This window comes from Suricata suricatta, chromosome 13, assembly GCF_006229205.1.
Source record: "Suricata suricatta isolate VVHF042 chromosome 13, meerkat_22Aug2017_6uvM2_HiC, whole genome shotgun sequence".
Taxonomy (NCBI): Eukaryota; Metazoa; Chordata; class Mammalia; order Carnivora; family Herpestidae; genus Suricata; species Suricata suricatta.
Genome location: NC_043712.1, coordinates 54,955,805 through 54,982,062, shown reverse-complemented (window position 1 = coordinate 54,982,062; position 26,258 = coordinate 54,955,805). Strand labels below are relative to the sequence as shown.

Here is a 26,258-nt window from a genome sequence, read left to right as displayed (position 1 = left end):
CTTTCTTGTATGCAAAATTAATAACATTGTAGGCTCTAGTATTAAAATACACAGAAAAATGAACTGGAACTGAATGCAAGATCTCAATTACATTTCAAATGTTGTCTCTTACTCAATGACACCATATTATGACCAACCTTCAATAATCTTAAAAGTCTTTCCTCAAGGTGAGTGGTATATCTTTTTTTAAAATTCCATTTACAATGGTGTAAAAAGAATAACACACTTAGAAATTAACTTAACCAGGGTGGTGAAAGATTTGTAAATGAAAACTACAAACAATGCTGAAAGAAATTTAAAAAATAAATAAATAAATGGAAAGGCATCCCATGCTCATTGGTTGGAAAACTCAGTATTACCATCATCACTAGTCTAAGCAATCTACAGATTCATTGCAATCCATATCAAAATCCCAAGAAGTTTTTTGGGCATAAATAGAGAAACCCATTCTAAAATTTATATGAAATCTTAAGGGACCCTAAGTAGTCAAAACCATCTTGAAAAAGAGAACAGTTTTTCAGCAATGGTTCTGAGGAAAGCTGAAAATTCACACACAAAAGAATGAAACTGTACCCTTACCTAACACCATATACAAAAATTAATTTAAATGAGCAGACACCTGGGGAGCCTATGTGGTTCAGTTGATTGAGCATTCAACTCTTTTTTTTTCTTTTTTTCAAAATTTTTTTAAAATTTATTTTTGAGAGACCGAGAGAAACCGCACAAGCAGGGGAGGGTTAGAGAGAGAGAGAGAGAGAGAGAGAGAGTGGGAGACACCGAATCCAAAGCAGGCTCCAGGCTCCAAACTAGGAGTCAGCACAGAGCCTGACGTGGGGCTCAAACCCATGAACTATGAGATCATGACCTGAGCTGAAGCCAGACGCTCAACCGACTGAGCCACCTAGGTGCCCCATGCATTCAACTCTTGATTTCAGCTTAGGACATGTTCCTAGGGTCGAGCCCAGCATTAGGCTCTGGGCTGAGTGTAGAGCCTGCTTAAGATTCTCTTTCTCTCTATTTGCACCCCTCCTCTGGTTGTGAGCATACATATATAATCACGGATATAAACTTAAGAGCTAAAAGCATAAAATTCTAAGAAGAAAACAGAGGAAAAATTTCATGATATTGGTCTCGACAATGAGTCCTTGGATATGATGCCAAAAGCAAAGGTAACCAAAAAGACACATTGGACTCTATCAAAATTAAACCAAAGGATACTATCAACAGAATGAAATAGGAGAAATATATGTGAGTTGCCTATCTGGTTAGGGATGATATCCCAAATACACTAAAACTCAACAATAAAAAAATTAAGAAATAACCAAAGGTAAATCAACATTTCTTTAAAGACATCCAAATAGTCAATAACGCATGAAAAAATGCTCAACATCACTCTTAGGGAAATGCAAATTGAAACTACAATGAAAAAAGAACACAATGAGATACCACTTCATACTCATTAGAACAACTATTATTTTATTTATTATTTATTTGTTTGAGAGAGAGAGAGAAAATGCACATGCAAAGGGTAGAGGCACAGAGAGAGAGAGAGGGAGAAAGCGAATGAAGCAGGCTCTATGCCCATCACGGAGCCCTACATGGGGCATAATCTCACCACCATGAGATCATCATGACCTAAGTCAAAATCAAGTACTGACTGAGCCAGCCAGGCACCCCAAAGAACAATTACTAATTTAAAAGGTAATAAACAACAAGTGTTAGTGATGATGTAGAGAAATTGGAAAACTTGTGCACTGGTAGTGGGAATATAAAACAGTGTTGCAGCCACTAGAGAAAACAGTAAATTGCTTCCTCAAACACTTAAAAATAGAATGACCATATGATCCAGCAATCTCACTTCTGGGTATACGCTTAAACTAACTGAAACCAGGGACATGAATGGCTATCTTTATACCCATGTTTACAGCAGTATTATCCACAAATGACAAAAGGTGGAAGCAACTGGAGTGTATACTGACAGATGTGTGGATAAACAAAATATGGTACACTCATCAAATGGAAAGTTGTCCAACTTTGAAAAGGAATGGAATTCTGACACATGCTAGCACACAAATGAACTTCAAAGACATTATGCTAAGTGAAGTAAGCCAGTCAAAAAGACAAATACTGTATGATTCATTGATATGAGGTACCTGGGGTGGTCAACTATAGAGAAGGAAAGTAGAATGGTGGATACCATGGGCTGGGTAGAGGGGGTAATGGGGATTTAAATTTTTTTAATGTTTTTTATTTATTTTTGAGAGACAGAGAGAGACAGCACGAGCATGGGAGGGTCAGAGAGAGGGGGAGGTACAGAATCTGAAGCAGGCTCCAGGTTCTGAGCTAGCTGTCAGCACAGAGCCCGACAAACTTGAGAAGATGTCCTTAGCTGAAGTCAGATGCTCAACTGACTGAGCCACCCAGGTGCCCTGAAATGGGGATGTTTTAATGGATATAGTTTGTTTTACATGTGAAAACAAGTTCAGAACATGGATCTTAGTAATGGTCACACACCAGGGTGAATATATTTCATGCCAGAGAAATGTACACTTATGAATGATTAAAATTATAAATTTTGGTATGCATATTTCACCAAAATTAAAACAAAATCAAACAACAAAAATCAAATGTTGCAAAAAGAAGCATTTTATAATGGCACGAATGAGTCAATGTTTTTTGAAGCCCCTCAAGTACTTAGGTAATTAAAATAAAATTAAGAAGGGGAAGAGGTGCATTCCTTTCAAACAGTCTCTCTATTGGCTTTTTAGGAAACCAAGTAACTGCTAAATGGCTAAGTCATCAGGAGGATTGCCCATCTTTACAACTCTGAAGCTTGCTTACAAGGTTTTCACCTGAAATATTTACTCAATATTGCCAACCGTGTGAACAATTTCACTTTCCAATAAAAAATCTCATGTTCTTTGCACTTCAAAAACATATTAACAAAGTGGGTGAACTCATAGATTTGTAAATATAGGCCATTCAAATTGTCACACAGGAATTTTGTTATTTTCTTTAAAAATATAACTTTAGGAATTACCTGCAAAAGCATTTTTAAATGCATGTTGGAAATGTAAAACAATCAAGAAACTAAATGTTTTGAAAAAATTTAAAAATATTTTAGAATGCATGTATGTGGATTTATCCCTAGTTGCAAGCATTGGAAACATCAATAAGTAGGTAATAAAATTATTAGAAGAGGTAAATGACTCAACTGTTCAAAAAAAATCAAAGAACCAACTTTGGGAGCTATTTATGTAGGAGAAAGGATGCAGTAACGCCACATTACCCTTGAATTCACTCTTGACAACTTAAATTCCTAGACACTGAGCTAGTCTTATCTCAGTATTTCCACTACCATACCTGTTTGCAGTTAGATGTGGCTCCTGCTGCCATGGTTATGTTGATCCCCTGCTGTTCACCTAAATGGCAATTTCAATCATGAATGGGCATAACTGACAAGAGCCCTCAGAAAATACTAAGTCTTACAAACATGGAAAGAGAGGAGAGTGAAGAACTGTATTATCATCTTTGAACATGGGAGATGCAGAAATGGAGGTAAGATGTAAGACAGTGGACAAAAATGAAAAGTGTCAACAACAGGGGGGAGCACTAAAAAAATATTCAGAGGACTATGTCAAAATTAAGATTCTATTATTAGCTTGCTATGTGATACTTAATATCTGACTTAAATGGACTTAATGTTTTCCTTAGCTTGACTGAACTTTGGATAGGCTTCTTCCTGACTTTAGGTCCTTGAGAGCATTTACTCTAGAAAATTTGTGACTGTAAATTATTTCCCTACCCTTCTGAGATATAAACCTTCTAGGCTCTTGCCAGTTTCGTATCCAAGGAATGTCTTTCTCAAGGACAGGGGAGGCATTTCTTTGAAATGTAATCATCAGGAAAGTTGGAGCCTCTATCTCCTGCTCTCCCTGAAAGTGTAGAAGCTTAACTTAAGTAACCACCAGTTAGCAAACACAGATGGGCTTAGCCACATGATCAAACTCTCTGCTAATATCCATCATACTATTGTAGTTCAACCTCTTTCTATTGCAATAGTTTTGATTTCTTCTACAATAATCTTAAATAAAATCTTCCTTACCCACTTAATTCCATACAGTACAATGTTTCTCTGACACATATGATTAAAATATGTATGATTATATTAATAAGTAGATACAGATATTATATTGATAAACATATATATACATGCATACATATACAACATGGCATATCTATTTACCTATATCTTATTTAAATGTAATTTTCACAGGGATAAAATCACTACACATGCAAATATAAAAGTGAACTGCATTGGGGGACCTGGGTGTCTCACTCAGTTAAATATCCAAGTCTTGATTTCAGTTCAGATCATGACCTCATAGTTTTCAGATTGAGCCCAGTGTCGGACACCACACTGGGCATGGAGCCTGCTTAAGATTCTCTCTCTTTTCCTCTCCCTAGGCCCCTCCCCTGCTCTCATGCTCACTCGTGTGCTCTCTCTCTCTCAAAGAAATTGATGAACTGTGTTGAAAAATCATGCATAACATTTACCCTTGGTTTTTAAAGCAGTGGCAAAAGGCTGAAACAACACACATGTTCATCAGCATAGGTGAGGCTAAAGAAATTGTGGTAGAGTTATACAATAATGTATTTTAGAAATGATAAAAGAATGTAACATATTATGCAATGTATAAAATGATCCCCAAAATATAATCCTAGGTGACAAAATTAGATCCATATAATGTAAGTAGCTATAAATAAACGAATCTATTATTGTTTACAGAACAAGTGTCTTTTTCTGTTTGGCACCTGTGTAATTATGCCTTCTAAATATTTCACATAGCTTTCTCCAAGATTCTGTTTTGACCAACCTCCTGGCAGGGTTGGGGACTTGCTAATTTCTGCTTCTAGCCCATATGTTGCCTAGATTTTGTTGTTTCTGCTTTGTGTAATTGAATAGAACAGAAGAATGGCATATTCCTCTGTGAAATTGGGCTCCTGAGTTGACCCACAAAATAGCCTAATGTTCTTTGGGATTTGCTTTCTGAGGCTTGCAGTGGAAACCCCCTGAAGAACCATCTGAAAGGATATTTCAAAGTCCATAGAAAAAATGTACAAAATATTAAGAGAAATGATATTGTCAACAAAGGGATAGAGAATGTGCTACTTACAGAGTGTATGAGTGTTATGCTTCTTAATGCAGTCCTGTGTGATATTCATGTCCAATTTTGACCCAAGAGAATGAATGCTGTGCATTTCTAATTAGACTTTTTCCATGGGAGTGATGAATCATAATTTTAATCTTTGATATATGGCATTTTAGTATTCTGACCTTTCAGTAAAGGTACATGCTTGATTAGAAAACATTTGAAACACCCTTGCCATTGAAGACAGAGTTGTAAATGGTAAAAGCAATGAAATAAGCCCCTGACTCAATGTAGACTCTCCAAAGGTCAAGATGAAGCAGCCCATCTATTTAACTGCACAAATATATGAGGCATTCATTGAAGTGCACAGCAGTTTCATGACAAAGGTCATAAAACAGAAGCAATGGCACTATATTGAGTTTATGGTCTATATTAATAAGATAAAATTCCATGTATTTTAAATCTACATATATGTAAGTATCTAGAAACTATAAGTGCGCAGATGGTTCTTCTTTGCCATCACATGATAGTAATTATTATTCTAAACGGTTTGACAGATATTTCATTAGACTAATTTAAGAAGACTTCCAATGAATTTAAAAAAATGTTTTATCAGTAAGAAAGGTATTCCAAATAGCTTATTTTTTAACTTTTTAAAATGTTTTATTTTTGAAACAGAGAGAGAGAGGACAGAGCACGTGTGGGGAAGGCGTAGAGAGAGACACAGTCTCCCAGGCAGACTCCTCACTGTCAGCACAGAGCCTGATAGGGGGTTCGGGGCTCAAACCCACGAACTGTGAGATCATGACCTGAGATTAAGTCAGACACTTCACCGACTGAGCCACCCAGGCGCCTCCCAGATAGCTTCTTAAAAAACAAACTTCCCTTAGTCAGGCTTGTTGTTGATTTGCTTTTCTGTGAGAATTAATGGAGTGCTTTCTGCTCTCTTGAATTATTAAGCTTGCTGAGACAATTTCTTTAAACCACTGCCTATAAAACCCACCTTCAGTATTGTTGCTTCAGCACAAATGAGTTTGAAAAAGAAAACAAAAAACTGTTGGCATAAAAAATATATATTACAAAAAAATGGAAATAATGTTACCATTAGATTTTCAGGGTTTTACGTTGTATATTCTTAAATCATACATTGGAACCCCACTAAGATATTTATCATTACTTGAAAGGAACACTTCAAATTTCTGAAATATTTTTATTCACTTCAATTGATAAAATGGTAAAAGCTAGTAGAGCTTTAAAAAAGTAGTACATATTTCAATAAAACAGAGGAGCTATAATTTCCTAAATCTTAGGAATTGTTGTTTGAACTATTGAAATAAGAATTTGTTGGCTTTTATATTTTTGTCTTTTTAATGTTTATTTTTGAGAGAGAGAGAGAGAGAGAGAGAGAGAGTGAGGGGGCAAGGGGTAGAGAGAGAGTGAGAAACAGAATCCAAAGCAGGCTCCAGTCTCCAAGCTGTCAGAGCAGAGCCCAATGCAAGGACCAAAGTAACGAACTGTGAGATCATGACCTGAGCCAAAGTTGGAGGCTTAACTTACTGAACCACCCAGGCGCCCCTTTTGTTGGCTTTTAAAATACAGTTCTCTAGGGCACCTGGGTGGCTTAATGTCCAACTCTTGATCTTGGCCAGGTTACAGTCTATCTTCTTGAGATAGGGCCCCATGTAGGGCTCTGTGCTGACAGTGCTGAGCCTGCTTGGGATTCTCTCCTTCTCTCTTTCTCTCCCACTCTACTCCTCTCACCGTTTCTCTCTCCCCAAATAAATAAACTTTTAAAACATACAGTTTTCCTTTTACCAATTTGATATACACAAATGGGCCAATGTTTCTATTTCTGTTCCCCATTTAATGATACTACTGAACAAAAGTTCTTAAAAAGTCTTTTGCCATCATCCACAAATATTTTTATATTTGAGCTTCTTTTACATGACTATTTTTCTGGATATCCTATGTAATTCTTATATGGAATTAACTTTTCTCAATATTTAATTGTTCTCTTCTGGCTTTCGTGGAATAGATTTACCTGATCTCATTTTTATACCTGTGACCTATTTGTACAGCCGTGGGATTCAGGTATGGTGTTCATTGGTAACATGAATAAGACATTAAGGTCAGTTTTGTCCAGGTCTCATTGCTTTGCCTTTCATGAGAATGGAGTATCATAATGCAATGTGGGAATAATGGCAAAATTAGCAATAATTTTAATTATAGTACAATGAGAAATCTGTGAAAAACGTAAAATGTGTATAATTGTGGAATAAAATAAAATATCAACACCCATATTATAAGATCTTTAATGGCTTCAAGACACAAATAATAATGTCTTATGAAACTAAACAAGAATGCTGGGGTAACAAAGGAACACTATTGTGCCCATATTGGCTATGATAACACAGAGGAAAATGAAGAAAAAGAAAAAAAAGGAATAAATGACTCGCATGGATCTGAAAAGTGATTTATGAACTGAGGCAATCATTTCACAATGGCACTAGGTTCAAAGTTTCAAAAGCATAATTTTTTCTTAAACTTTCAGATTGCTAAAGTATAAACAATGTATAACAAGTTTATACAAGTTAACATAAAGGGGACCCAGAAGGAGAATCTGGGGTATAGGGTGGGGAAAGGGACCAGTGTTGGAAGTAGATGGCTCAGGACTCTTCCCACCCAGAGGGAAAAAAGCATATTGTGATTCAGTCTGTAACTATCCAAACAGCTGGGGTTGTTTTAGTTTTAGAGAGAGGCCTACATAGGTAAAAATCCTAACCTCTTCCTTGACACTATGCCCATGTTTCAGCATATCATTTAGGAATCAAGTTTGCTTTTATAATGAGCCTGACCTTATCATAAAACAAGTCAGCAATTAGCAGAGGGACTTTAGGCATCCTTAGCAAAGAAGGTTGAATTATTAACCACTTCATTGAAAGCAAATTAAAACAACAGAATTTCTGACAGTATATCAGAAAAGGGAAGGACTGGGGAGAGAGTGGATGGGACAAACTGGTGTGAGGGCAAGATCTCACATGTGGAAGGCTGATTAAATGCTGGATATTTGGAAATATGGAATGAATAAAGGGAATTATGATTTTGATTCCCAATACAGTGGTTAAAGAAAGTTTTTAAGTCCCTTGTATACCCTGTAGATGACAACAAAGAACTAATTATTCTCTAGAAATATTCTTTCACTTAGGCATAATTAAATTTATCAGTTGTCTTTTTAAAGGTGAGGTTTTCATTCAATTTTTTTCTATATTATTATATTTGTTGAACATGTTTCACCAATTGTCCCAGAACACGGGAATAATCCCTACCTCATGCATAATTAATTCGGTTTTTTAGACTGATGACGCCACACATGTACTAATGAAATACGAAAAGACATCTTACTCTTATATTGAAGTAAGCCACCCAACTTTGTCTGAAATGGTTTGAGCAAGACCTATGTTTCTGGTTATGGGGGTGTGGGGGGAACATTTGGTGGGCTTAGGTTTCCATGGACTGAATGTCATCACCAAGGTAAAAGCAAGCATACAGTGTTATTTGTTTGTCCAAATGAGGGGCATGAAGGAAAGAGAGAGAAATGGTCAGCATTCAAATATCAATCTTAAGTCAAACTATCCTTTCCAGATGTATACATAAAAGTGAATACAATTGTATTTAGAGACAGAAACATCAGGAATAAAAGTCAAGCTATCTTCTAATTCAGTTTTCTGTTTTGATCATGAGACCTAAAAGAAACTTCCTTCTATAAAATGATGCCCTCTCATGACCTTTTTGACCTACACCTACTTATCCTTAATAATCACTACAAATGACAAATGTTTTCTATTCCAAAAAGCCCTAATCTGGGTTTCCAAATGGAGTTTAATTGACCCCTCTGTGCTTTCATAGTGACTCATTCATATTTCTACCGTAACATTACCCATTTTGTTGAATTATATTTTTCTATTCTCTAGATTTAGGATGAAAGTCTAAAGCTTAGGAAAACATTTTATTAAGGACCTTGAGCTATCGTGCATTTGCTCATCAAGATCTACTCCCCAACTTTCTCCATTATTCCCTCTACCCAACATGAAACACATTGGATTCTCTTGCCTCCACCCCTCCACCTTGTTTGTTTTTAGCCAATGTGGGACATTGGAAGATACAAAGAGTATAAGAAAGGGAGGTGTGTGGTTAGCCTTTGAGTGACTGCAACCTCTCTACTTACTTTCTTGTCTAGTTTCTTTTATTTTAAGTTTGTTTTTGTTTGTTTATTGAGAAGGAGTGAGCAAGAGAGAGTGAGCAGTGTAGGGCCAGAGAGACAGGGAGAGAGAGGATTCCAAGAAAGTTCCAGGCTGCTAGCATGGAGGAGCTTAACTTGGGGCTCAAACCAAAGAACTGTGAGATCATGACCTGAGGCAAAATCAAGAGCTGGATGCTTAACTGACTCAGCCACCTAAGCACCCCTATTCTTCTCTAGTTTCTGATAAATGCTTCCTCTTCTAGTTTCATAAGGTCATCAAAGCCCGAGGGTGCTACACAATTCTTTATGATTCTCTTCACTCTGTCCATGCCCTTGTCATTTGTACTATTATTAAACTCTTGAAAAATATTGAATATGCCATCTAGTTGCTGCCAGAAACATGATTTCTATATATTCCCAGATTATTGAGAAGTGCTGCACAAATCTTCAGGAATTCCCAAGGGATACAACAGGTAGACTTGGAATCTTCAGCTTTATCACTCATGCAAGTTTTTAAGAGGAGACCAGATATTCAGAAAGAGATTCATTGATAAATTTTATAAGAGTGCTTTGATTATTCTCCTCTGTCCCCTACATTCTATGTAGGTTGTATATAAGAAGGTAAGCCAGGCACTTCAGTCTTGGGTTACAAATCTGCTGATTTTAGAAATTATTGAACCATCTTCACACAACTTCTTGAATGTGGTTTGGTGTATTTGTTTTCTGTTGTTGCTGTAACAAACCACCACACTTAGTGGCTTAAAGCAACATTAATTTATTATCTAATACTCCTGAAGCTCAGAATTCTGAAATGGGTCTTTAAAAGGGCTACTATCAGGGTGTCTTTAGAGCTATATTCCCTCTATGGCACTAGGGAGAACTCTGTTCTTTGTTTTTTTTTAGCTTTGAGAGGTAGCTGCATTCCTTGTCCACATCACTCTAATCTCTGCCCTTAATTTCACATCTCCTCTTTCTCTGCCTTTCTGTTTTCATTTACTTTGGACCTTGGTGATTACACTGGGCCTATCTAGATAACCCAAGATAATCTACCCCCATTTGAGACACTTAAGATAATCAAATATGCAAAGCCTTTCTGCCACATAAGGTAACACACTGACAAGGTCTGAATATTGAGACATAAGATATTTTTTGGGGGTGATTGTTATTCAACCTACCACATGTGGTGACTTTTAGGGATAAGTATACCATAGAGATTGGGACATGCATGACCATAGACTCCAATTCTTGTTTACCAAGTAAAAAGATATGAAGACTAAATGCAAGCTGCAGCCGTTTGCAAACATAAGACAAAGAGACTTGTTGTCATCTGGATAAATTGCACTTTCACTTTTCAGCAGAGATGAGATGTGCGGCATTCTAGAGAACAGGTGAACTCCATGGGAATAGATGGCTTGAATCATTATTGAGAGGCCCAACCAAGGAAAGCCTTGCCAGTAAGGAGGAACATCAGCAGTAAGAAGCTGTGTGGCATACTACCACAGTATGTGAGGAGGAGGGGTGTCACAAGATCTGTGGAGGACGATGTGTGCCATGTCAGAGAATGCTGTGGTGTGTCAGTGTAGAGAAGAAAAGTAAACATAAATGCAGTGAAGATACCATGGGAGCATCCACAACAACAGTGGCAACTGTAATCTCAAGAAACAGTTAAAACAGCACCAGACAAACAAGCTGGGTTCCTCTTCTCTTAGCCATGACCTTAGAGTATTAGGGAGGGAAGAAGGGATAAAAAGCAAGCACTGAGGAGCGGACCATGCTTCTCTTTGACATGGATGATTCCTGAACTGCAGGAAGGGACTGAGTTGAGGAAAGGGGACATTATTGGCATTTTATGTGAGATTTAGTTTAGTTTTGTTCTTTTTTAATATTAGACTGGCTTGGATGTTTTAATAAGTAAACACAAAATGTTTCATAATTATAGAAATCACCCTGATATATGTTCAGAAGTACAAACAGAAAAATCCGAAAGGGCACATTTAAAAATAATAAAATATAGCCATATTTTATATTTAGCTTATCACATCCGGTTCATTAAAAAAACTATTCAGATTAACATAACTACTGTTAATTCCCTTTTCTCTAACTTTAGATTGTGAATTCAAAGAAAAGGGTTTCCGTCTAACCTTTTGAGTGCGTTAGGGCTAAGCCTCTGTGTATCACCTCCTTTTGTTTATTTCATTCTATTCTGTAGGAAAGTGGAGTCTTTTGTTTTTAATTATTTTTGTTTTATGTTTTTTAGAGAGAGAGAGACAGAGCAAAAGTGGGAGACAGGGAGAGAGGGAGAGAGAGAATCCTCAGCAGACTCCATGCTCAGTACGGAGCCCAATGATGGACTTGTTTTCACAAGTGGGAGATCATGACCAGAGGGGAAATCAAGAGTTGGACACTCCACTGACTGTGCCAACTAGGTATCCCAAACCTTTTAAATTAGTAATACATCAACTTATGCTTTGATAAATGGTAATATTACAAAGAGGACAGCTATTTGTTTGCACGTTTTTTTTTTCCTGATGAATGTGAAAGACTTAAATATATAAAGGCTGCAAGAATTTTCTTGGACATTCTAGATAGGGTTTAGAAAATAAGTTTTTATGTTGTAGCACAACTAGGTTGAATAAAGTTAGCAAGAGCAATAAAAACAATAACACAAGCACAGGCACCAGCAAAACCAACAAACAAGCAAGTGAAAAAACCTTTGGGGCTGGTGAGAAGGGAAAGGAATAGAACTATGGGAAAGACAAAAAATCTGAAATAACCTTTATAAGTTAACCCAAACAACTTTGGAATAGAAAAAAAAAGTATATGTTTTCTACCAATTGCCAAATTTGATGTATTCCTTACCATCAAATACAGAATAGCAAGTACTGAACAGAAGCTTTCAGAAAGTATGGAAGTTTCCATCCTAAAAAGGATATTTCACGAATTTCTTCTTTTTGTATTCCATGGTCATCCACCACTTAACTTTCTAAAACAGATTGGTTTACCAGCATGTTTAACATGAGAAACCCTTAAGAATAAAATTTCAATTTAATGAAAATAAAGAATAAAATCACAATATCAGGGGCCCATGCGTGGCTCAGTCGGTTAAGTGATAGACTTTTTATTTCCGCTCAGGTCATGAACTCAGGGTCATGCGATCCAGCCCTGTGTCACACAACGTTAAGGGTGCAGCCTGCTTCAACTCACTCTCTACTTCTCTCCCTCCCACTTCCCCACTTGTTGCCACACACCCTCACACTCTCCCTAAATCAAAATAAATAAACATGAAAAAATTATCATATAAAAAGTCCAAGAGGAGTAAAGAAAATTTTTTAATCTCTGTTAATAAAATATTTAATATATAATTACAAAATAATTCATATCAATTATATTTAGTGGGAGTAATATTTTTTCTTTTTTTCATTTTTTTATGTTTTTCTTTTTTATATATATACCACCCACTGCACATCAGTATAACAATAGAAATTAGATATTTATCCCTAATCAGCAACCACAATTTCTTCATCCTTGTTCTCAAAAAAAAGCCCAACGACAACAAAAAGAACAAAGAAATAAAAAAATAATAAAAATTAAAAAGGGAACAAAGCAGAACAATTAAATAGGTTTCAATTATTATTATGCCTGCTTTGGGTTTTTTATAAAAAATAATGATTATTATAGACCACATACTCTGTGATACAATTATCCTATTGGATTCATGGAGAGCTACACAAACAGTGTAGGCATTTTTGAAACTAATTTTATCAAATGAATTATCTGAAGTATAGAAAAAACTCAACCTTTATGCATTACCATTAATGTGAGAGTTATCAGAAAAGAAATGTGCAATCTATATATAACCATTAATTCATAAATCCATTTATTGGAGTCTTGGTATCACTGGCATGGGCTTTAGAAAAGTTAAATTACTGCCAACTAGGTCTTCATTATATTGTAGCAATTATTGTATTGTTGCCTTAGATGTTCTAATTATTGGTTGGATTTGAAAATTTGACAAAAAAATTTTTCACAAGACCAGGGATGAGAGCCCTTATCAGCGGTAAAAATCACTTCTTTACAGATTTTACAGGTCATGATATTGGTCATTATGGACTTCAAACTCTGCCAGGATTCCCAGATGTATTAATATAAGAATATGGAAGATATTTGTCATTAAAACCATTTGACACATCCATAAATTATTTTCTCCTCTTCCTCCAAAATATACATATAATTCTATATATGTAAAAGTTGGTGTTTAAAAAAAAACAAAATTGATAAACCTCTAACAAGTCTCCTCAGAAAGAAAAAGAGAAGAGACAACACCCAAATAGACAAAATCATGAATGAAAATGGATCTGTGACAATTGATCCCTAAGAAATACAAGCAATCATCAGAGATTACTATAGAAAATTATATGCCAACAAACTGGACAATCTAGAAGAAATGGACAAATTTCTAAACACACAGGCACTACCAAAATTCAAACGAGAAGAGAGAGAAAATCTGAACAGACCCATGACCAGTGAAGAAATCAAATCAGTTACCAAAAATCTCCCAACGAATTAAAGCTCAGGGTAGGATGGATCCCCAGGGGAGTTCTACCAGACATTTAAAGCAGAGTTAACACCCATCCTTCTTAAGTTATTCCAAAAATTAGAAATGGAAGGAAGACTTCAGGACTCATTATATGAAGTGAATGTCACCTTGATTCCTAAACTAGACAGAGACCCAACAAAAAAAAGAGAACTACAGCCCAATATCTTTAATGAATACAGATGCAAAAGTACTCAACAAGATACTAGCAAATTGAATTCAAAAGCATATAAAAAGAATTATCCATCACAATCACGTGGGATTCATTCCTGGGTTACAGGGCTGGTTCAATATTTGCAAATCCATCAATCTGATCTATCACATTAACAAAAGAAAAGGTAAAAACCATATGATTCTGTCGATAGATGCAGAAAAAGCATTTGACAAAATACAGCATCCCTTCTTAATAAAAACCCTCGAAAAAGTTGGGATAGAAGGAACTTACTTAAAGATCATAAAAGCCATTTATGAAAAGCCCACAGCTAATGTTATCCTCAATGAGGAAAAACTGAGAGCTTTCCCCCTGAAATCAGGGACACGATAGGGGTGTCCACTCCCAACATTGTTGTTTAACATAGTGCTGAAAGTCCTAGCATCAGCAATCAGACAACAAAAGGAAATAAAAGGCATCAGAATTGGCAAAGAGGAAGTCAAACTTTCACTTTTTGCAGATGACATGATACTCTACATGGAAAACCCAATTGACTCCACCAGAAGCCTTCAAGAACTGATCAATGAGTTCAGCAAAGTCACAGGGTACAAAATCAACGTACATAAATCGGTTGCATTCTTACACATCAAAAATAAAGCAACAGAAAGAGAAATCAAGAAACTGATCCCATTCATAATTGCACGAAAAACCATAAAATACCTAGGAATAAATCTAACCAAAGATGTAAAAGACCTGTATGCTGAAAACTGTAGGAGACTTATGAAGGAAATTGAAAAACACACAAAGAAATGGAAAAACATTCCATGCTCATGGATTAGAAGAATAAACATTGTTAAAATGGCATTATTACCCAAAGCAATCTACACACTCAATGCAATCCCTACCAAAGTTGCACCAGAATTCTTCTCAAAGCTAGAACAAACTATCCTAAAATTCGTATGAAACCACAAATTACTCGAATAGCCAAAGTAATATTGAAGAAGAAAACCAAGACGGGAGGCATCAGAATCTGAGACTTTGGTCTCTACTACAAAGCTGTCATCATCAAGACAGTATGGTATTGGCACAAAAACAGACACATGGACCAATGGAATGAATAGAGAGCCCAGAATTGGACCCAAAAGTGTATGGCCAATTAAACTTTGACAAAATAGAAAAGCGTATCCAATGGAAAAAAGACAGCCTCTTCAACAGGAGGTGTTGGGAAAGCTGGACAGGAACATGTAGAAAAATGAAATTAGACCACTTTCTTACACGCCCCAAAATAAACTCAAAATGGATAAAGGACATGAATGTGAGACAGGAAACCATCAAAACCATAGAGGAGAAAGCAGGAAACAACCTCCTTGACGTCAATCGCAGTAATTTCTTCCTTGACACATCTCCAAAGGCAAGGGAATCAACAACAAAAATGATCTATTGGCACCTCTTCAAGATAAAAAGCTTCTGCACCACAAAGGAAACAATAAAAAAACTAGTAGACAACCAACAGAATGGGAAAAGACAGTGGCAAGTGGCATACAGGATAAAGGGCTAGTATCCAAAATCTACAAGGAACTCACCAAACTCCATACCTGAAAAATGAATAATCCAGTGAAGAAATGGGCAGAAGATCTGAACAGACACTTCTCCAAAGAGGACATCCAGGTGGCCAATAGCACATGAAATGTCCATTTCTTCTAGATTGTCCAGTTTGTTGGCATATAATTTTCTATAGTAATCTCTGATGATTGCTTGTATTTCTTAGGGATCAATTGTAATAGACCCATTTTCATTCATGATTTTGTCTATTTGGGTGTTGTCTCTTCTCTTTTTCTTTCTGAGGAGCCTTGTTAGAAGTTTATCAATTGTTTATTTTTCTTAACTTATGAAGGTTGGTGCTAACTGCTTTAATGTCTGGTAGAATTCCCCTGGGAATCCATCAGGCTCTGGGCTATAAGGGAGCAGCAAAAGCATTCCATACCCAGCAAAAGAAGAGAAGTAATAAAGATCATGGCAGAATTAAACAATATATAATAAAAAAAGTTGAACAGAGCAATGAAACCAAGAGTTGGTTTTTTGAAAAAATAAACGAAATTGATAAACCTCTAGCTACAGTCCTCTGAAAGAAAAGAGAGAACACTCAAATAGACAAAATCACGAAGGAAAAATGGATCTATTACAACAGATCCCTCAGAAATACAAGCAACCATCAGAGATTACTATGAAAAATTATATTGCAACAAACTGGACAATCTAGAAGAAATGGACAAATTTCTAAATGCACCTGTATTACCAAAATTCAAAGGGGAAGAGATAGAAAATCTGAGCAGACCCATAACCAGTGAAGAAATCAGATCAGTTATCAAAAATGTCCCAATGAATAAAATATTTTTTAAAAAATTCAAAACCCCATCTGGAATCTTAGGTATAAATGGGGAATTAAATCAGGAAATAAACATTACTTACGAAGTGATCAGTTGTAAAGATAAATTACCTAATGTAGACAGGCCATTCAATTCTGTGGAAGAGATAACTTACTTTGCAAAGGGCCTTTATTTCCAAAGGGAAGAACTCTTTATTCTATCCATAACATGATGCTCACATCTGACAACAATTTAAAAAAATGGCACCACTTAGCCTCTTGAACAGCAACAACCACAAGAGAACAAAAAATTGGAGAAAGAAATGTTAAATTATTGAGTGCAAATCAACTATCATATGAAACTATTCAGATAAAGTATTTAAAGTCCAGAAACAATGTTTTCAGAAAACAGTACTTTGACTACTTATTATGTAACTCATAACTTACAGTGCCAATAACCTTGACTTTTGAGATTTTGTGAGCAATCTTAATTTAAAGGTATATTGCCAGAAATCCACACAGTTTTCAGCAAGTCAATTAGAAACAAACAGAAATTCCCCTAATAGACTCACAAATTATAATGTCTCTTCCTGGAACTTTTGGACTTAAGATCTATTACAGGCTAAGCAAGCAATAACATTGTTTAAATTTTTCTCAGTGCTTTTTTTTTGTTTTTTAACTCTAGAGAATGAATACTGCTAAAGATGTCTCAAGACATGTATCTATAATTCCCTTACATGACTCCTGGGTCACTGGGAAACTGTTAACATTTAGTGAACTTTACACAATTAGCTATGTCCTTTGGGTATTCAAACATATTGTCTTTATCATTACACGATGTATGGGAAAAGGAAAATTTACAGTGGATATGTAGTCTTGCAATCATCTTCATTACAGTCTCCTAGGGCACTTTACAATCATTAAAATTTATAATTAGCACTGAAGTACATTCAACTCCTAAAAGGATTATTTTTTAAACTAATAACTTTTTTAGCATCTGTATTTTAAAATCTCAAAACAGTTTAAGAGCTCCCGACTTCAACAGATAATGACTTCCTAAGCATAGAGGAAAGAACCCAAAATGTTTTTAAATGCTCTGAAATATATTTCCTGATCCCCTCTAGATTCTACTCATTGTAAACAGTACACTATTTATATAATTTAAATAGGGTTTCTTTACTTTAAAAAGTGTCAGGTAAGGAGATAAGTAAAACCATAGCAGTAGTTTGGCTAAGGAGACTAGTAAGAGTTATAGATTTTATTCTACATTTAACCATATACTGGTTAAAATTTTAAAGCCTTTATGTCAACCTTTTCTTTTAGGCTTTTTAGAAAGTTAGCTTTACATGGTGGACATTGTTGGTTGGAAACTCAAGCTGTATACACAGTCTTCTCCCTAGCCATCATCTAGGTAGCGTTATATATGTTACACAATTCTAGCCAATATCATTGTCAAAAACTCCAAAAGATCTGACATTTTAAACTATTCCCAGGCTAACAAATGTGCCTATCACAGTTTCCTGGATGCTGGTAGAAGACAAGACTCTTCTAGATCAGAGATACAAAGTACAGCTCAAAACAGCAGTAGCTAAAGTATCATTTTCTTGTGCTAATTCCTTATCAAGGTAAGGATGAGAAATTTGGTCAGTAAAGGACAAGCTCTTAGATTAAGCCTGTTTAAGGGCTGAGTGGCCTAGTTGGTTAAGCATCTGACTTCAGCTCAGATCATGGTCTCGTGGTTTATAGGTCGGAGTCCCATGTCTGGCTCTGTGCTGACAGCTCAGAGCCTGGAGCCTGCTTGTGATTCTGTGTCTCCCTCTCTCCCTGTCCTTCCCCTTCTTGCATTCTGTCTCTCTCTTTGTCAAAAATAAATATACATTTTAAAAGATTGTATACTGGGAGACCTGGGTGGCTCAGTTGCTTTGAGCACCCCACACTTGATTTTGACTCAGGTCATGACCTCAGGGTCATAGAATGGAGCATGTGATCAGTGCTGGGCATGGAGCCTATTTGTGATTCTCTTTCCTTGTCCCTCTGCTCCCCCTCAAAAAAAGGGCTGTTAATTACAAAGATAGCAAAATATAAGTAAAGCAAAAGTGCCTGCTCTTGTATCATTTGTCCCAAGAACAGCATTGAAACCAAATGGGACAGATGCCATGACACTACAGCCTGAGTGTTGGTAACCCTGTGCCCAAGGAGCTGATGTCATGCTACAGCTAAGCAATTTTAGAACCTGCAGCTGTACCCTACAAAAAGAAGACAGACAGCCTCACAGCTTATCAGAAACTTGAAAGCTATGAAAAATGTCTTATGACAGCTTCCCAGGGGGTGTGGGAGTCAAGTGCAAATAGAGCCTGGTAACAACTCTTCACAAACTTCCAGTGATCTCATATGCAATTAGATCACAGGGTATCCTGCCAAGACTGAAATTGCCAGCAGTCAAGTCTTGTCTAAGTGGTCTATGTAAAAATGTACAAGGTTGCCAGGGTGCCATGGTGCAGTCATTCCCACGGAACCCCCAAACCTCAGTTTCCACAGGCAATGCGGTAAGAGCCAGATGCACCCTGCACTCATAGTGGGTTGTATTACAGAAGAGGAACTCTCTTCTTAGGAAACCCCAACCTTTTAGAAGTATAGTATGTTTATGCTTTATCTCAGAAGAAGGCATTATCTTGGATTTCTTTGCTGGACAGCACACAAACTTGCTGGAGGGAGATTCTATCTCTGATGCTGTTCACAGAAAATATTTCAGAAAACAAAACACTGTCAGTGACTTTACATACATGCAAAATCATAAGAGACTCATGGGGAATTGTCTCCAAATAGTCATGCATTAAGAAGTAGCAGGTGGCATTTCTCAGTGAAACTTCTCAGAAAGATTTTGCTTTCCTGACTAAAGCAAACTGAAAATAGATTCATCAGCTCCAACCTTGGCTTCAAAGCCCTTACACCTACACCCACCCTCAAATATAAATATAATGTCTAATAATATAATGATTTCTCTATTGTAGGGAGCAAGGATCAATGGACAAGAAGATTATACACAATAAGGAAGATTATACACAATGGAAAAATACAGACCAATTTCCACAAATTATTATAAAACAGTGTTAATGGCCCTGGACTGTCTTCCTTCTGTTCCTTCTGAATTCCTTCTGTTCCTTCCTTCTGAATTGTGTGTGTGTGTGTGTGTGTGTGTGTGCGCATGTGCATGCACATGGGAACATGAGAAGAGAGACAGAGAAGAGAGAAAGATGCTCTTTGTTTAAGCAACTGTGAGCCAGCTCCATTGCTTGGATTTGAAAACATTCCTAATCAGAACGGCTTGAATTCTGAAGAAAATGTATGTCATAATTCCTTGATACTTAATGCAACCCCAAATCTTCATCATTGAATGGAGCCAGACTCTCATTTAATGCTATTATTCTTAAATCAATATCACTGCCCAATGCTCAGTTGTGTGGGCTATTTCTTCTTCTCTCACATTTGGGATAACATTATCTACTTGGCTTCATGGGAAGATTAAGTTTTAAACATTATAAATATATCTCCTGAGGCCTATATAGATGCTTAATAAATATCAGTTTCCTTAGAGCAAAATGCTCCTGCTAACCACCTGTGAAGATAAAACTGAAATTTCCTTTATTCAGCTTCTCCTTCAAAAATCTTTTTACTAATTTCTAAGCACATCATGTAAATCAAAAGTTTAACAAGATTTTTTAGATGCGTTTTGTCTCTAACTCATGTTCAATAATAATTTATGTTCATGGATTTTTTAACTGATTTATCATGGAACCAAACAGAACACTAATTTAGCTGACTTCTTTTAATAAGGAAAACATTTTCTTAATTCCTCTAAAAAGTCCTATCAAAGATTTGGGTATTTTCATTTATTCACATATGAGGCAATATTTATTTTTTGTTTTGTCATGTTTGTTGTTTTACTAACCCTATAACATTATTTAAGTAAACATATTTGCCTATAGAAGGAAAAATAAGAATGCTTTTGACAGCAAGTGATAATTTAGAGTTTGAGTAGAATAATAAATTTTTTTCAACCTTTGTCTATTTTGAATTCAACTTGCAAATATTTGTTTTAAAGAATTTTGGAATCAATGTTCATAAGAGATACCAGTTTGTAGTTTGCCTTTACTGCAATGTGTATCTGATTTTGTTTAGGGAAGTGATGGGCTTATAAAAATAATTAGGAATTGTTTAATCTGCTCCTGGTATCTGGAAAAGATATTCAGTAAATATTCTTTCTTAAGTGATTGGTACAGATATCTCAAAAAATATTAATTATAAGAGTATGTTAACATGTTCATGATCAATGTACAGAAGTTGAGAAAAAGAAACAACTATAAGCCAAAGCAGTTGAGCTATAAAAATGTGAATGGTGGCTATAACATCATGATAACTATAATTATTATAATATTAATCATCATGATAACTATAATTATTATAACAATTATAATAGTTCTAGGAAAAAATGATAATATTCTATTGCACTAATCAAAGTGAACTGAGACAAAATTTTTCATGAATGACTGATTGGAAATAAGAATATAAATTTGAGACACTGGGTTCAGTGTTATCATCATTTGCCTGAATATGAGACCTAGCCACATGGCAACATGCTGCTCTAAAAGAATTTCCACCCAGTGAAGTTATTTGTCAAGTATATCCCTAATTATGACAACAATCTCAGTCTCCATATTTCACAAATGATAATGTGCTTGAAGAAAAAGCTAACAAGTTTGAGTTTCTTTTACTCCAGCAAGACACTCTTAAGACACCATGCTGCTTCTCCCACAGGACACCATACTGATTCCTGGGATCAGAAGATAGAACTCTCTGGAAAGCTAACAGATGATAAGATTTAGAAACTTTCTGCTAACTTTTTATCAGCTTTTCCCAGTCACTTAGCATTAATACTAAACTTATTCTAGTATTTGGAATTGTAAGGCTGGATGAATGGGTAGATGGATGGGTGGAATAATATCAGACACAAGAGGTTTTCAAGATGGTCAAAAAGTTTAGACCTATTAGTCATTTCCTGTCACCCTTGAACATTAAGCCCAATCCCTCTTTATCCTCAAGATCTCAAATTTGATTCCTAGGAAGAAGGCAATACAATTAAAACCAAAGGACAGATCTCTAAGATATTGTAAACCTAAGAAGCTGTGGCATTGGGTCATCTCATATAAATGAGGTTGGAACTCAGGTTGGGTAGAGGTATTTCTTCACTTCATCAAAATTAGTATATCCTGGCAGTACTGGCATGGGAGCTCTGAATGTTAATGCTTCTGGTTTTAGTAATTTGGGCAAAGTCAATAATATTCGGTTATGCAGTATATTAATGTGGGACCAATCACATTAATGTGGCAGTTAATGGTAAAATCACCATTAGCAGTAGTAGTAACAGCCCTGAAAGCTGACTTCATTGAGAGTTGTAAAATGTATATATTGCTTTTAAAATACATGAAAAATATATCTTCTATAAATTATTTGAGATTCTGTAAAAGTTTCCACCCCATTCGTTGGTAGCAGTAAAAGGAAAAATTGTGAAGACCCTGAAATGGGCAAAATGATTACTGCCCCATTGAATTACCTTTCAAGGTTCTTTGTCTTTTATTGACTTAGCCATTTAAAACTTTGAAAGTTGTATAAATAATGAAAAATGAAATATTTCTTGTCCATAAAAATACAAGTTATGTTTCATAAAGACACATAAAAATTGTCCTGCAGATATTGACCAATGTTTTATAAATTCACTGTCAGGTGGCCAGTTAGCTCAGTTGGTTAGACATGGTGCTGATATATTAATTTCATCCTTCTAAAAGCCATTTACAAAAGTGTTTTAAAAATTCTCCTTTGAACTCCTTATAACACCTACTGGTTACCTCATTAATTAATGGTTTAATAAAATCTTTGAAACAGGAGGGAAAACATAGGGTTTTTTTCCTGACAGAAAATAAATTAGACATTCCACATTTCTATGATGCTATTAATTAGTTATTTGATTTATTTAAAGGTTCCACTCATATTATCTATTTATTCTCATGTGAATTTTGGTAATTTGTGTCTCTTAAGAAGTTGATCTACTTTAAAGGCACCTGGTAGCTTAGTCAGTTGAGCCTCCAACTCTTGAGCATCTGACTCTCAATTTCTGCTCAGGTCATGATCTCATGATTCACGAAACCAAGTCACATCCATGCCGTGCACTGACAGCTCAGCCTTAGCTCTTTCTCTCCTTCTTTTTTTCTGCCCCTCCCCAGTTTGCTCTCTCTCTCTCTCTCTAAAAACAAACTTTTTAAAAATAAAGAAGATCTACTTCATTTAGGTTATCAAATATGAGGGTATAGATTTGTTCATAGTATTCCTTTGTATCTTATATATATATTTTTTTTTAAATTTTTGAGAGAGAGACAGAATGTGAGTGGGAGAGAGGGAAAGAGGAAGATACAGAATCTGAAGCAGGCTCCAGGCTCTGAGTTGTCAGTGCAGAACCTGATGTGGGGCTCAAACCCATGAACTAGGGGATCATGACCTGAGATAAAGTCAGCCTCTTATCCTACTGAGCTACACAGGCATCTCTGTTTTGTTATCTTTAATATTCACAAATCAGTAATGATGACTCTTTCTTTATTTCTGATATTGGTAATTTTGTGTCTCTATTTTTTCTTAATCAGCCTAGCTAGAGATATGTCAATTTTATTGATCCTGTCAAAGTATTTTTTGTTTTACTTTCTTTATTGTTTTCCTATTTTCAATTTTACTGATTTCTCCCCATTTTTCCCCTTTTTCACTAACTTCAAAATGTGTTTAATTTCTCTTGAGGCTTTTTTTGACCCAAGACTATTTAGAAGTATGACTTTATTCCTACCAGCTCACCACTGTTTTCCTCTCCTTCCCTTTAAATCAAAAATCCTTGAAAAGTAATTTCTCTTAGTTTCTCCCAAGAATGTTTAATTCTCATTCTTCCCAAAGTCAGTCAAGCTGACCAAAATTTGTTACATGATAATTTTGATTGTCCCTACTTATAGATGATGTAATCATTATATAGCAAATCCATAAGACTATGCATACACACACACACACACACACACACACACACACACACACACACTTAAAATAAATGTACTCAGTACAATGGCAGGATACAAAATCAACTATTCACATATCTTTAAAGTGTATATACAATAAAATTTAAGAGAATGCCAACTTGAAGTGGTGTTCAATGGGAAGATCAAGCAATTTTTTAAAAATTCTAGTGAAAATAAGGGTATCAATGATCAATAACTCTAGATTTTATTAGAAAATATACTCCAACTTCAAAGTTAGAGAAGCACTAAAGCAATTAAGTGATGAATATAATCTATACTTTAAAAATCAAAAAAGAGGAATTAAAATTCAACCTACAAAGCCAGAGAGAAAATAAGTCATGAATCAAATGATAAGAAAGAGAAAGAAACATACAAAAATTTAAAAGTACATATGGATCAAAATTAATATAAAAATTAACAAAATTATAGGATATTTGTGAATGATATGTCAACACTAAAGTCACATGGAAACATTCAATAGTAAACTACAAATCATTCCTGGGTAAAACTAAAGAGCTAAAAAAGTAAAGGATATTCACTATTTAAACATTGGAAAATTAAATAAGGTAAAATTGTAGATTTTACCTACAACAAACTGTATTTTTAACACAATCCTAATCTAAATCACAGCTGTGTGTGTGTGTGTGTGTGTGTGTGTGTGTGTGTGTGTGTGAATATTTGTGAAGATTTGGAGGGGGGTTGAAAATTTATTCTAAAATGTATTTGGAAATTCAAAGGGTAAAAGTGTCATGGAGATCTGAAGAAGTAGTATAACACTGAACAATTTCTATTACCAGATACCAAGATCTGTTATAAAACACATTAATGAGAAAGTGTTGTGTTTTCATTGCAGGGAACTATGCAAACTCATGACTAGAATATCCTAGAGATTTCCAAAATCTACCCATATGTACATTTCATCTAATAATGAAAAGGAAAGCATTGCCATACAGAAGATAAAGAAGGTGTTTTTCAATCGATAGTTTTCTATCACCTGGATATTCAATGGAGAAAGAAATCTTTTGATCCCTACTAACATTTGAAATAAAAATAAATTCAAAAGGAAGTAACAACGTAAATTAAAAAGTAGAAAAAAAATGCAATACATAGTAATACCTTGGGTTGGCAAGTATTTCTTAAAAGTGGCACAAAAGGTGTTATCAGTTTACAATGAACTCTTTAGAGGTGTTTGAGTTGCTCACTGGTGACTCTTGATTTTGACTCATGTCATGAACTCAGGATCATGGGATTGGGCTCTGAGTCAGGCTCCACACTGAGAGCAAAGCCTGCTTAAGATTCTGTAGCTCTCTTTCTCTCTGCCCTTCCCCCTCTCTAAAATAAATAAATAAATAAAAATTCCTCTTTAACAATATTAACTCTAAAAACATCCATTCATCAACAGAAACTGGTGAGATAACTCAACCCATATAGTGATTGAAGGTATTTGCAAATGTAACAATTATTATCATATATAATAAGAAACTCAGAAATAGCTACTTCACAAAAGAAACCCATGTAGTCAATAAATATATGAAAATATATTCAACTTCATTTGTCATCAAAAAATTCAAATTTTTAACATGATATTATTACATGTCAACCAATTAGGATAAAATGATAAAGAGACAATAGCAAACTAGGTCTTCTACTTTGCAGTATCTGCTAAAACTGAATTAATGCAAACCATGTGAGTCAACTCCCATTCTTGTAAATAAAATGTGTACATATGTCCACCAATATTTACATACAAGAATGTTCATAGAAGCATGAATCATAACTATTAAAATTTGGAAACTACTACTAATATGCTCATGATCAAGGGAATAGGTAAATTGAGGTATATTCATATAACAGAATAATCTACACCAATATCTTTGTATTACATTACAAAGTATCTTAGTTTAGGATTCCATAACAAAATGCCTGTGACTTAAACAACAGAAACAAGATTTCTACATTACTGGAGGCTGTTAAGTCCAAGATCAAGAGTCTAACAGTGTTTAGTTTCTGGTGAGAAGGTTCTACTTGGTTTGCAAATGGCTGCCGTCTTGCTGTGTCCTCACTTGCAGAGAGAGCAAGTTCTCTGGTTTCTATTTTTTGAGGAACACTATTCTATTGGAAAGGAACCCGCGCCTCATGGCCTCAATTTAATCTTCATTATCTCCTAAAGGCCTGATTTTAAATGCAGTCACTTGTGAGAGGTAAGGCTTCATCATATGAGGTCTGGGAAGACACTTGACCCATAACATGTATGCATATTACAGACATGATACTGAGTAACAGAAGCCAAAGATGAAAGAGTATCTGTGTGACAGTATTAACATAAAATACAAAATATAAAAACAGATGCCGTGAGAAGTTAGGGTAGCGGTAGCCCCTGAGGAAGGGTCTGGTGTTGACTGGAAGGAAGCATGAGCTATGGTTCTGCAGCTGCTAATATCTGGCGTCTTCATCTGGGTGCTGGTTGCACAGATGTGTTTGATTAGTGAGAATTCATCAAAGCGTATAGTTTTTATATACGCGTTTTCTGTATATACTTACTTCAATAAAAAGCTTATAAAACTTATTTCAGTTTTTCCTGATATAGATATATGTGTCTTCACTCCTTTTAAACAAGGTGCCTAGAAGACTGTTACAGAATAAATATTT

General features: G+C 35.4%; 1 long non-coding RNA gene across 1 annotated transcript in view; it reads right to left on the bottom strand.

Annotated features, from left to right (window-relative positions):
- LOC115276048 overlaps positions 1–26,258 on the bottom strand; it is a 57,543-nt gene that overhangs the window by 3,039 nt on the left and 28,246 nt on the right. The window contains exon 2 of the long non-coding RNA XR_003901794.1: positions 3,364–3,422. This is a non-coding gene — a long non-coding RNA (uncharacterized LOC115276048). The remainder of the gene's footprint in view (positions 1–3,363; positions 3,423–26,258) is intronic.